Genomic DNA, 13179 nt, shown 5'->3' with positions numbered 1-13179 from the left:
CCAAGCCTCTCTTATGGGTCAGCTAGTCAAACCACAAGGCAGAGTGACCGCCTGCTGTCAACCCAGGACCGAGTCCAGATCTCACTGATCAGCAGCGCACAAAGGTAAAAGGTTCACACTGCGGAGCAAGACTCATGCCAGGACATTTTTAAGAGGATTCTCTGCAGGAATATGAGAGGAAAGAGGTCTGGCTCAGATAGTGTAGGATTTGTACAAGTGGATTCACGCTGGGCTAAAAAGAGGAGAAAAGAAAGTATCAAAACAGGCAAGGAGAAGCGTTGAGCCTACAGTATAGTGCAGAATTGCACTAGGCCAGCTAATGTTTTTTTTTTCTGTGAATTGCATGTTGATTTTTCTTTGGGGTGCAGCAAGGGCAACGGAATGCAGAACAGCAGGGAAATTTGAACCCCTTCCTGATTTATGCAAATAACAGCAAGGTTCTGCCAGCACTCCTGGCAAACACAGCAGTGAATGCCAATCAAACAATTTGAGCTTGGCTGAAATAGGCGGGTGTGGGGTTACGTGCCAGGGCAGCACCAGTGAGGGAATGACATTTTTTTCCTTTCAATGAAATCACGTTGGACATCAAATAATGATCTGTATGTTGCTGGCAAGTATGAGTTCTGCTAACAAAACCAGTGGGGGGATGTCACTATAAGTGAGCCTGGATTGAGAGCCTGTGATTCATACAAATTGTTCATTCTGAGGGTGTAGGAGAAAAAAGAGAGGAGATGAAAGAGGAGAGGAATTGAGCGAGAGGAGAGAAAACTAGGAAGGTTTTTGGTAGAGAGATGAGGAGGAGAAGTCTTAGTGTGATTTCAAACACTCTCTTGCTCTGGTCTCACATGGGGATGCAGGAGGGTTATGCCAGGGTGAGACAGACGGGTTGGGCGAATGAGGCGGGGCTCTTGGGACAGGATATGATGTCTAAATTAGGGGACAGTGTCTGGTGATATCCAATTGAAGTGACAGAAGGCATTAAGGATGATGAATCCAACTTTGCCTGTCCTAGTTTTCTCTCTCTGCAAACTTACAGACTGGCATGGAAACACAAGGTGTTGGCCAAAATGTTATTTATATTTATTGTGCCATTTATATTTTAAGCATTAGTGGTATTTATCAAGTGCCTGAGTGAGAGACAGCTGAATAATGGCCTTTCGTGGAAAGTCTTTGGTGGCTGTCGTTTTTCTGTTAATCACATGCTTAAAAATCTATTATTCTGTATAGGCTATAAAGAACAAGGCTCCTTCAAAGGCCCATTAGAGCTGGCATGTTCATTTTTCAATAAATCTTGGGTCACATGCGGAAGCAGCATGACTCTTCAACTTTCTCTCAAAAGTCCAAAGCTGAGGGATGGTAACTGATATTTAAACAGAAATGATCTTGCGTAAGGGAACTTTGTTGATTTTGTGATGACTGGAAGGTAGCTGCCTCCTCTTTGTGTTAGTGAATAAGATCAACTTGATGAATAATGCTAAAATTGGCTGCTGTCAATAAAACATGAACAATGCGTGTCCTGGAAACTCATTTGGCAATGGTGAATGTTAGGAAAGCATTTGTCCAAATTTCACCACTTCCCACAACTAAATTCTTTAGTCTTTAGTCTAGAAAGAGTTTCCCCTCAGGGATCAATAAAGTATTTCTAATTCTGATTTCTCCAAAGTAAACTCTCAAATGTAGACAGAAATACTTTATAAATATAAAATACATTATAATCTCCCACTTACATAAAACACAGAACTTAAATTGTCAGACTACAGCAACACAAAATGTAACTTCCATGTATCCTTCACCAAGAAGCACAGAGTAGCAAGATTTGTGATTGGCTGAGTGAAAAGTGGGCTAGGCCGAATGTGCTGGAAGCCACTGACTGGCATTTAGTCAAAACCCAAGGATCAAAAGGCCTTGTAGAGATATTGCGTGGGAGTTTCCTGTAGCCAGAGAAAAGAGATATTGCTCTAAGGGCTGGGTTATACTAGAAAAGAAGTGGTTTGTATAGCGTGTTGTGCAACCACTTCAGAAATCAAAAGTGTTTATACCTGATCCGAACAGCCACACTGGAAGGTGAAGTGAAAAGCCGACTGTCATAGAGGGGGGAGACGCTATATTGTTTAAACATGAGGATAACAGGGCACATTTTCAGTCAGTCTCTCTTGGAAGGCATTCATAGTGTTGCACTGCACACAAAAGTGACAGAAATAGTTGTGTCAAGAATAAAAAAAGAGAGCTAGAGAGAAATTCAAACCCCCGGCTCCTTTCTCACCTCAGCACAGCTGACCAATCACTGCGCGAAGTGGGTCTGAATGTCGGATTGTCGATTTCAGAAAGTTACAGAAATGGTCGGACACAGCCCGCTCTAATCTGACATCGGAAAGGTGTGGGGGAAGGAGGGTTCCGAAACTATTCGACCATCCGACAAGCAGTTTTGACGGAGTATACTGGTCCTTTAATTTGTTTGCATTTACAGAGGGGCTGCTTCCTCAATCTGAAACAAACTTAAAGGAATTGTTTGACTTTTTAGGAAATGTGCTCATTCACTTTCTTGCTGATAGATTAAAGTAAAATAAATAGTTACAGTACATAACTCCCTGTAAAACCACAACTTGTTATAACAGCTCACTGATATCAATCAGTGAGCTTCAAAAGGTGCTGGGAGGCATATTTTCGAATTTTGGAGAGCCAGACTAGGTGTTTCCTCCTTCCAGTCTTTTTGCAAAACTACACTAATCGCCTCTAGGCTCCAGCTCCATATTTATTGTGCTGACATGAGATATATATATATATATATATATATATATATATATATATATATGATATTGATCTTCTCAACTTAATCTCTCTTACTCTTGGCAATAAAACAAGTAAGCGTATTTTCCAAAATGTCGAAGTGTTCCTTTAAGATATGACTATTTCTTGACTGTCCAGTTTCAGGTGTAAGTATAGTTTAACTTTGACACAGATTTCATTTTTTTGTTACTGTCCTCTATCAAATGGCACATTGGGTAGTGCATGGTAAACGGGTACAAATCCCCATGTAGATCAATGGGAGCATGTGAAATTCATCATGACATCATATGATCTAAAAACATCTTTTATCAGATACAAGGTTTCTGTAAGCGTTTTCCGACATCTCTTATTACAATCTAAAACACTAATGGATCCTGGATTAGCTCTGAAAAAAATGTGCCAGATGCATGATCAACATCAGTGTCAAATCCTTGTCAACCGCCCAATGAATCGCTTTAGTAAACACTGTTCTATGAACATATTTTACCGAAAAAAGTGAAAAAAGAAAAAAGCAGAGAGACTATCGTTAGCAAGAAAATAGGCCATGCTTGTCATCCTTATTTCTCATCAACAGCGGCAGCCTGCCTGCATTAAGAAGCACAGTGATAAATGTCATAGAGAGAGGCAGGGGAGCTTATATCAGTCTCTGTATTAGTGTCATGTACATGGAAGAGATTAGAGAGAGAGAGAGAGAGAGAGAGAGAGAGAGAGAGAGAGAGAGAGAGAGGTCCATGAAAACTATGCATTTCTACTCAGTTACATTCACTGAAGTAGGGATAATCTAAATGAGAAGATTTCGGATGTGAGGAGGCAAGGTGGGAAGAGTTAGAAGGGTGGAATGAGATAGACAAACAGAAAGAGAGAGGAGAGGGGTAGAAAATAGTCTAAGGGGATATGAAAATAGTGGAATCTTTTGTTAATCTCCTTCACTACCTCTCTCCTTCCTCTCTCTGTGCATCGTTCTCAGAACTGAAATCAGGCCTGAAAACACAGAGAGCTGCTTCAACAGTCATATAATAAGCCAGAGGCAGTGACTGTAAAAGCTCCACAGTGGGAATTCTCATTAAAAGCAGCTTTTGGTCAAGGACAAGACATATAACAATGTGCCCGTGAATATGAGCCAAACAATCAAAACACCTTATACAAAATACAAAAGGATGAACAACAAAGACCACCCACTTAGACAGAAGAGTTAACTTTCTGTATTAAATAAAATATGCCTTCATTCTTTTTTTTTTGCATTTGATTACACTTAGTGGATAATAGTATTTAGATTTAGAAGTTGCATATTGGCCTGTACAGCAGTGTGCTTCTTGGAAATTAAAGCAACTCCTCCTACACAAAGTTGAGCAGGTTCTTCAAAACGCAAGTAATTGCAATTGCTTCAGCTTGCTAGCCATTCTAGCCATCAGCTATTCAGGTAATAGCTAGCTATACATAGCTAGCCTGCTGACCAGATTATGAATGCCATGATCAGGAGTGAAGAATAGACAGAAAAAAGCGTGCACTCAGAAACTCAGTAATTGTTTTCCATCTGGCAAACAAGGTGCAAAAGTGCCCCATCACCATTACCCTGTCATCAGTGTAAAAGACCTTTTCTGTTTTTGTGTGCAGGCTTCTTAATGCAAGTTTTGCCGTCTCTCTGTCTTTTCAAATTGAAACCAGTGCTGCAGGCACATATGAAGAATCTCCTCAGTTTTTAACGCAAATTAATGAAAAATGGTTCTCATTTGGTGTGAGTTTGCTGCTTATCTGTGCTTTAAACAGATTTGACCTTTTGTTTATTCTTGCCTCTAGAAGAACTATGCATCCATGACTTCACTGTCTGTGAATACTAAAAACTCTATTCTGCTTCTTGGGTTGAAATAACCTACATGAGCTTTAACTGTGTTTGTATTATGTTTTGCAGTAAACAAACTACAGTAAAAAGAATTAAGTCATGATTTACCCTCTCTATGTATAAGCAGCATATCTGGGAGGCACAAGCTCATAATCCTAGCAGATGTAAGCGGAGGTGGGAGATGAGGCCGAGGCTAAATTTTATCACGGTGGGTTAATGGTTCCCGGAGGCAACTCAGACTGGAAATCACAGATTTACAGTAGGAAGAGGATTTGAGGGTAACCTCTTCACTGACACAGCAAGCTAATGCTAAATATTTTACTGCTGACGTTGAGAAGATGTATTTTTCAAGGATTGTATCTTAGATTTGATGTCAAGTAATAAACTTGTGCTTGTATCTTGAGCAGACCGGTGCAAACAAAGCATGATCAAAGAGACACACAAGGTTCGACTTAAGGACATGCGTCAACAGGGACGATAATGGGTTACAATTTTCCAGTTGATCATAGTGCACAGGAAAGGTACTTGTGTAGCATCTAGCAGAGGGTACTACTTATGCAGCATCTGACTGAATCTGATTCATGAAGGACAAAGTACACAGACTGTGCCATTTTCCAGGAACATGTGGTGTTCTTCTAAATCAGACTATGGCAAAGTACATCTAGGCCATTTAAGGTGTTTATATACTATAAATGTGAACCTGACTCAGTAGGTACACTCTGAATAAAAGCCCTTTATGTAGAAGAAGCTATTTAAACAGGTAAATAGGACTGCATGTACATAATGTCATAATTGCATGATACAGAGACAAAGAACTGTACCAGTACAGGTTTGGTAATACTAAAAATAATTACCTGGTACACATTATTTTTTCCTCCTCTCAGCACAGAAATTAGATGTACAGTATAGCACTAAAACTATGGGTGTTTCTTCCCACACCAACCTCTAACTTTATGCTGTTACAGTGACTTTTAAACAAGACAAAAAATGTACCCAACATCTAACGGTCAGAATGATCCTTTACTGTTAAAATGGGAAATATATCACATTAAGGAAGTAATGATGCTACATTTAATGGGGCTTTAAGTTAGTTTTTATCTCACTGTTTGTGGACTATAATGAAAAATATTCAGTAAGAAAGTTCTCTATATATCTTCTTTACCAATTTCTATACCAACACCCACAGAAACCTCTGCAGACACACAAACCCATGCAACCAAACATCATCAGTCACACTTGCATTACATACAGACACTCTGAAGCAAACACACACAGCTACAGTACACATGCACACACACATACTGTATAAATGATTAATGCTCTTAATTTCTCTCCATTCACTCACACACACAGATAAGCAGTATTACACACACACATGTACGCACACACACAAACCTAAAAAACATCTATTAGCCACTAGACACTAAAAGCCTTTAGTGAGTATCTGTGTTATATCTCTAACCCAGCCACAACGGTTGTACATCACACGCACAAACTCTCTCTCTCTCTCTCTCTCTCTCTCTCTCTCACACACACACACTCTCTCTCTCTCTCACACGCACACACACAGCTTAATTACCCTTGATAACACAGACAAACTTGCACACATGCAGACACACACACAGCAAGAGCCACACTGTCTATTCAATTAGCTCTGATTATCACACAGACACACACACACACACACACACACACACACACACACACACACACACACACACACACACACTTAATTTGCCCCACAACCAAAATCTTACACAGCCCCCTTTCCTGCATCTAACCACTGGTGTTTCCATGACGATCTCAATCATTTCCTCATGCAACCCCACGATGCCACAGTGAGGGAGGAAATTTCCTGCCTAAATCATCTTCAATTCTGTCTCTTCATCACGGATTCTAGCCGGTGCTTTTCATCTCCGGAGCTCTCCCCTCGCTTTTCATCAGCAAGGAAATAATCAGAGGGTGGTTAAAAAAAAAAGTAAAAGAAAGAAAGAAAAAACTAAACTGTAAAGCACACAAAAAGAGACAGAGAAGGGCAGAGAGAGAGAGAGGAAAAAGTCAAAATGACTTTTTTAAGCATCTTGTTTTTGGCATTTTTCTTGGCCCATTGAGCCTCGCTGTGCTCTTTCCTCTGAGACTCTCAGGATTTTAAATGGATGCTTTCTGACACTGAGCAAGCAGATGGGATGAAAACTAAAGAACACAGACAGACGGGAAGGAGACAGAGAGAAAGTGAGGGAGGGAAAGGGGGTGGATGCAGTGGGTGTGGGTAAAGGAATAGATGGATAAATGATGGATAGATAGAAATTGAGATTAATGGGTGGATTCATCTTTTCCAAGCTCATTACCCCTTTTCACCTTGAACGCTCATCTGTGTTGCTTTTTTTCTGCAGAAAACACACATTCAAACTTACAAAAGGCACATGCGTGAGTTGCACCTACATGCATGAGCACACACACATCAGTGCAATCCACACATGCACACACACTCAGTCTAGTTTAGTTTTTCCCATTCTGTGACCCCCTGCAGAGGTTATGAACTTCAGGAGGTTTCCCAAGTGCCTCCCCACCTTCCTCTTCGAGCTCTACACTCATTTAGCATCCAGCTGCTGCACACACAGTCACTCATACAAAACACTTAATATATAACTCAAGTACACACACACACACACACACACACACACACACACACACACACACACACACACACACACACACACACACACACACACACACACACACACACACACACACACACACACACACACACACACACTTTGCAGACGATTTCACCCACTCCTGGCACAATTCACCTTAATAACCATCCTCAGCCTGAAGAGTAAATGCACAAAAAATTACAGTCTGTACACACACATTTGTGCAAGCCTGGGCTCATATATCCACACAAAACACACAAGAGAGTATGAACATACAAAAGCACCTTAACTCACTTTTGACAAGCTTATAGCTGCATATATGTGTATGAGCACACAATAGGAGTTCTGACTGCAGCCTTTTTTTCTTACAAATACACACTAACACACACACAAAAGTGTACAAATCCCACTCTGACACAACACCACAGGAATAGGCCTCAGAGGGAATGAACTCCAGCCAGGAGTTTTACTGAGTGCAGATTAACTGTACAGTTGTAAAATGCAGCCATAAAAACACACTGCAAGGCAACAAAATGGAACAGGACTGGATATTGATTTTGAGAACATGCACATCCACTAACACCAGTCAGATGGGTTGAGAGCCAAATATTAACTGCCTGTGGTGTACATTGCTGTGTGCAAACTGAGGCCATTAACAGTTTTAGCTTTAGCTGTACAGCCACGGGGCCACAATTTAAAAAAAGACTTTAACCTGTTATTTAACAGTGACTGAGCCAAATCAACGTACTGCAAACTATATTTGAATTTGTTAAATCTCAGAGATAATCAAGGTCAGATCAAGCTTTTCAACTGGCTCAGTTCATATTTAAACAACCCGGGAGTTATATTTACTTTAAAGCAATTTGCTCCTTAACCAGTAGGTTATTTCTTTATTCTTTTCTCTATTTTTATACTGTCCTTTTATGACCATAAAAGGTTACACTTTAATATAAAATCATATTTTTTTAATCATATATTAAAATTGGGCCTTCACCTGGAAATTATTATTTTATTTTCAATTAAAATACTTGAAAACCTTCTGATAAAAGTGCCATGTCCCCTGAGCCCACACACATATTCCAAGGTATAATGGAAATGTCTTCTCAGCCAGTAGATTTTTCTACCTTCTCCTGCATGATTATACAGGATTGTGTGACATCCTCAAGAAGTGGATAATTAGGCATGCCTTGCAAATGTGTGTCTCGTGTAAGATGAGTGCTGTGACCTTAAAAAGGGTCAAGAGCCTCCAGATCACAGGATGTCTTGTAATGCTGTCATGCCGGCCGTAACTGCCTGCAAGGCAAAGTTCTACAATTAGCCTTTAAATCTTATTACAGGTAGAAGACTGCAGTCCAGTGGTGCGTGCATTTTGTAAGTCTGATGAAATCAAACCCAGATTGCTACTTGCAAAATGAGCACTTACTACCCACTAGGCCAGCAGGGTGGCCTGTGATTACAGGCACAAACCCATAATACAAATTGGAGGTTTGATTCCAGATCTTTGCCTACAGACGCGATCACACCTCCATTTTGTTTTGTTTTCTGAGTACAAGCCAAGTTTACTTTGTTACAGTTTTTTACAGGTTCATTTATTTTCTCTGATTACAAGAGAACCACAGCTTTTACAGTCACAAGACTAGCTTGTTTACCGGACAGTTTTGGGAAGCTGACATGCTGCCAGGTTAGAGAATTACTGGGAAAAAAAGTGATTCCAGTTCCTATAACATTTAGGTTCTTTGTCATAGTTTCCCCTCTCTCTGAAGAGACATGAAGAATGAGTGAGACAGAGTATCAGTCCAGGCTGCAGTTTCCCATGGGTTCAATTCATTAATGCTCAGCTTTCCAGAGATGAGAAACTGCTTGGTGTCAGGTATCAACATCAGTGTATAAATACACTACAACCTTGAAGTTTTGGGGGAAGCTTTACAGTTGGAACACACAATGTTCTCTTAACAAGCTGCACCACATGGTTCTTGGACCGAGACTCTTATGTTCAGGGGTTTTGGTTGGAGTTTTGATGGCACTGTCTTCACCTACGTAGAACTAAAAGATTAAACATGCCACCTCCTTTTTAAAATCTCAGACTGATTTGTAAAGAATCAAATTACCCTGTTGACTAAAACAACCCTGACACGCTATAAATTATTTGAATGATGCCAAGTTATGACTGAGATGATGTTTTGTATTTTTCATCTTCAGTGCTTGCTTGAAACTTTGAACCAGCAGAGATGATAAAAAAATAGCCTCTCTCAGCCAGCCGTGTCCACATAAAGAAGCATTTAATGCAAATCTTTTGGCGATCCATCATCCAACTGTGGTGCTTACTCACTGCTTGTGGGAACAAGTCGCTTTCACACACTCACACACATCCATCCGAGCACACACACACACACACACACACACACACACACACACACACACACACACCAACCACTACACAAAGCTGTCAACTTGAGAGGGTTCAGTAGTTTAATGAACATTATTGATGGTGAGGCTACAGCACTGCTGGCGTAATTAGTGTGATGTCTCACACCTACATGTCTGTGGCTTCATTAATTTAGTACAGATTCTAGCTAATATGCATGGGCACATACACATACACACACGTATGAGCACAGGCACATTCATGTGTCATAATCCAAAACCCAGTTAAGTGCTCTTGCTTCTACACCCTGTCTGTGCTGCATTATGCACTTAATTTGCATTGCTGCTGCTGTTGCTGTGTGTGTGTGTGTGTGTGTGTGTGTGTGTGTGTGTGTGTGTGTGTGTGTGTGTGTGTGCATGCATGTGTGTGCGCTCCAGTGTTGTGCACTGTCAAATATATTTTTAGTCTTATTCTGCTTGGCTGAATGTAGGGAGCTGATTGGATCCAGACCTTGGCTGTTGATACTGATCAACAAAACCAGCTGAGTGAAAAACAGCCATAAGGCCTCCCTCTCCCTCTCTCTCTCCATCCCTGTAGCCCACTCTCACTCAATCCATCTCCCTCTCTAAGTCACCCTTGACTCATACATCTCCCCCCTCTTCTCCGCAGCTCCCTCCAACTACTCTCCCTATTAAATGGGGCGGTTTGTGGTTGGGTGACTCATTTCTAAGCAAATCTGGACCATGGAAGAGAGGAGAGTGAAAGACAGGGGGAGAGAGAGAAGGGGGGTGGGGGGCTAAAGGGGCCCAAGAGAGTAGAAAGAAAGAGAGGGGGGGGAAACATAGAGAGGGAAATGAATATGTGCTTGCGTGCCTTTTCTCATTTCAGATGGATCACTTCCATCCTTTCAAAACTGTAAAAAATAGAGGGGCAGAGGGAGAAGAAGAGGGAGGATGGGGGAGCCAGTGAGGGAGGAAAACAGCAAACCCAGTGTGGACAGGATTAAGGCCGCTCTCTAAAGCCACTGCTCTTTTTGCTTCTTTACCACCTCTCCCTCTCCCATCTCCACTCTTCGTGCCCTGTCCATGAATATGATCAGGAGCACGAAAATGAAAAGCAAACATAAAGATTCCCCCCACCCCAGATTTACGTCATGCTTATATCAGAATCAGAAATACTTTATTGGTCCCCGAGGGGAAATTCTTTATATCATGTGTTGTTATGGGAGTTGTCGATGTTTCTAATCACATCAAGACATGTTCAATACTTTGGAAATGCGGTCATTAAAATGTCTGTTGTATGTGTAGTATTCAGTCTTGGTAAATGTTAAATTAGTTATATTGCCCGTCATGCCAGAATAAAACAAAGCATTACCAGTGAAAGTCCACAAGAGTAAAGGTAAAATACACAACAGTTAGCCCAACAATACTTAGAATGTATTAGCAACACATTAGCCTCATTAGCTAACTTGGATAGATGTAAACTGATCTCAAGAAAACTAAATGAACAAATCATAAATCACAAAACAGCTTTAATAAAAAAGTCCCTACAAAAACAAACAAACAAGGGCAATAGATACAATATGTTTGTCTGTATTTGTTGTTGTTTGTCTGTTGTTGTTGTTTAGGGCCACAACCGCTGAGGGGGCACAGATCAGTGTGACTTTCTGTGTTGCTTTTGTTTTTACTTTTTTAACAACAGTACATACAAATCTAATTTAAATGACACAAATACATATGATGAACATAAAATGAAAATATTAACTTTGTGTATTCCTCACACTTTGTACCGAGTTGACTGACTGACTCACTGTGTAGCCATGGCAACGCAGCAGGCAGCATTGAGGGTAACGCTGGGTCAACGTGAGTCAGCTGGTTAGTGCAATAAATTGATCTCGCAACTTATTTTGATGAACCACCTCGGGAGTAAAATTAGACAAATGGCTCTTAAAGAAAACTTGTGAGTGGCCCTGAATGGCGGAAGAAGAGAAAATTGGAGATGGAAAAAAGAACACAGGATAAAGGTATGTGATGTAAATCTGATTTTCTTGTTTTTCTTGCAAAATTAAAGTTGTGTTTTTGAACAAATTAAACTGGAACAAGCTGGCTAGAAAGTAATGAATGTATTATTAATTTTAGCTGAAATGTTTTTCATTAGAACAAGCTTGATTACTTGCCATTTCCTTTTTAGTTATGTTAAATAGTATTTTTGAAGATCACATTTGGATATATTGGACATATTGGGATAAATGGATGATTTGCATATTTGGATAAAATTGCACTTGCATGGTTAATAGGCCTGGAAGATACATATAACATATCTATGTAATGTCTTCCAAACTATATTTAAAAAAACAATAATTATCTAATGTATAATCTTTTCAGGGGCGTTATAGAAATATATTGGTGTGACCTCCACTGCACCAGGACCATCTACCTCGTCAGCTGACATGACTGCTGCTGAGGGAACATCGTCAGAGACTTCAGGGGCATCTACGCCCTCCTCCCACGAGACTGCAGCTGCAGAGGTCATAACAGAGCTACCACAGCCTTCTACATCCTCCTGCGACGAGACTGCAGCTGCAGATACTTTGCAGTTGCTAAGTGTTTCTTAACTTCTCAAATATTAATATATTTTAATAAACATCATTTTCAAATCAAGATTTATAAAGATTTGTTGATAATTCATTTCTCTATCTCTATTGTGTGTGTGCGTGTGTGTGTTCATTCAGTTATGAGCAGCGTGTGTGTGATTAGGTGGTTGCGCTGGGAGTGTTTTGGGGCCACAAACAAAATCTTGTTTAGGGCAAACAAAATCCTAGGGCCGGTTGCTATAGCAACAGAATGGTCAACTGAAACCAAACGCAGGTGGCAGAATATGTAGGATCATTTCAATTTATTGCTAACTATAGAGTTCACTATTGAGTGTTTATTATGTAGGGAGTAGTGAATGAGTGAATAAGGGAGTGTTTTCAGGCTCAGTCTGAGACATTTGTATAAAAATAGGACCATCACTGATTCAATTACTTTATAGCACAACCAAGAATTGCTCTGTGGCACAAAACAGAATGGGGGTGCTAATTTTTAAGGGTGAATGATACAGAGTAATATTCTATGTGCTGCAGGAAGCAATAGGGTTTATTGGAAATGTGGTAATATGGTATGAGACGACAGTAATTAGTAGTAATTACAGCAAACAAGCAAACACTTTACACTTTTGTGTAAGTGACTTTGACTTTTGACCGGTAAATTTGTACAACATAATCATGCCTGACAAAAAGAGGGGCTCAATGTCATAATGACACCTGGACTAAAAAACATGGAGGAGTTACCGTCTTGGCTGGTGTCTTAATTTTTTCTTTTAAGAGACTTTATCCTAGTATTACTTCATAGCAATATTTTAACATTAACATGCACACCCTGCTTACAGTAACTTTTAGCCTCCTTCCAACTGGTTTTTGTAGTGAGAGGCTAAAAGTTAACCAACTAATATCTGCTAATGGTAAATTACAGTGACACAGTATATGCACA

General features: G+C 40.2%; 1 protein-coding gene across 3 annotated transcripts in view; it reads right to left on the bottom strand.

The window, feature by feature from the left end:
* The window catches only part of pvrl2l (PVR cell adhesion molecule related 2 like), a 283769-nt gene that overhangs the window by 118963 nt on the left and 151627 nt on the right, over nt 1–13179 (bottom strand). The window lies entirely within an intron of this gene.

Source organism: Siniperca chuatsi, linkage group LG17 (assembly GCF_020085105.1).
Source record: "Siniperca chuatsi isolate FFG_IHB_CAS linkage group LG17, ASM2008510v1, whole genome shotgun sequence".
In the NCBI taxonomy this organism is placed as follows: Eukaryota; Metazoa; Chordata; class Actinopteri; order Centrarchiformes; family Sinipercidae; genus Siniperca; species Siniperca chuatsi.
This window is presented reverse-complemented; position numbering and strand designations above follow the sequence as displayed.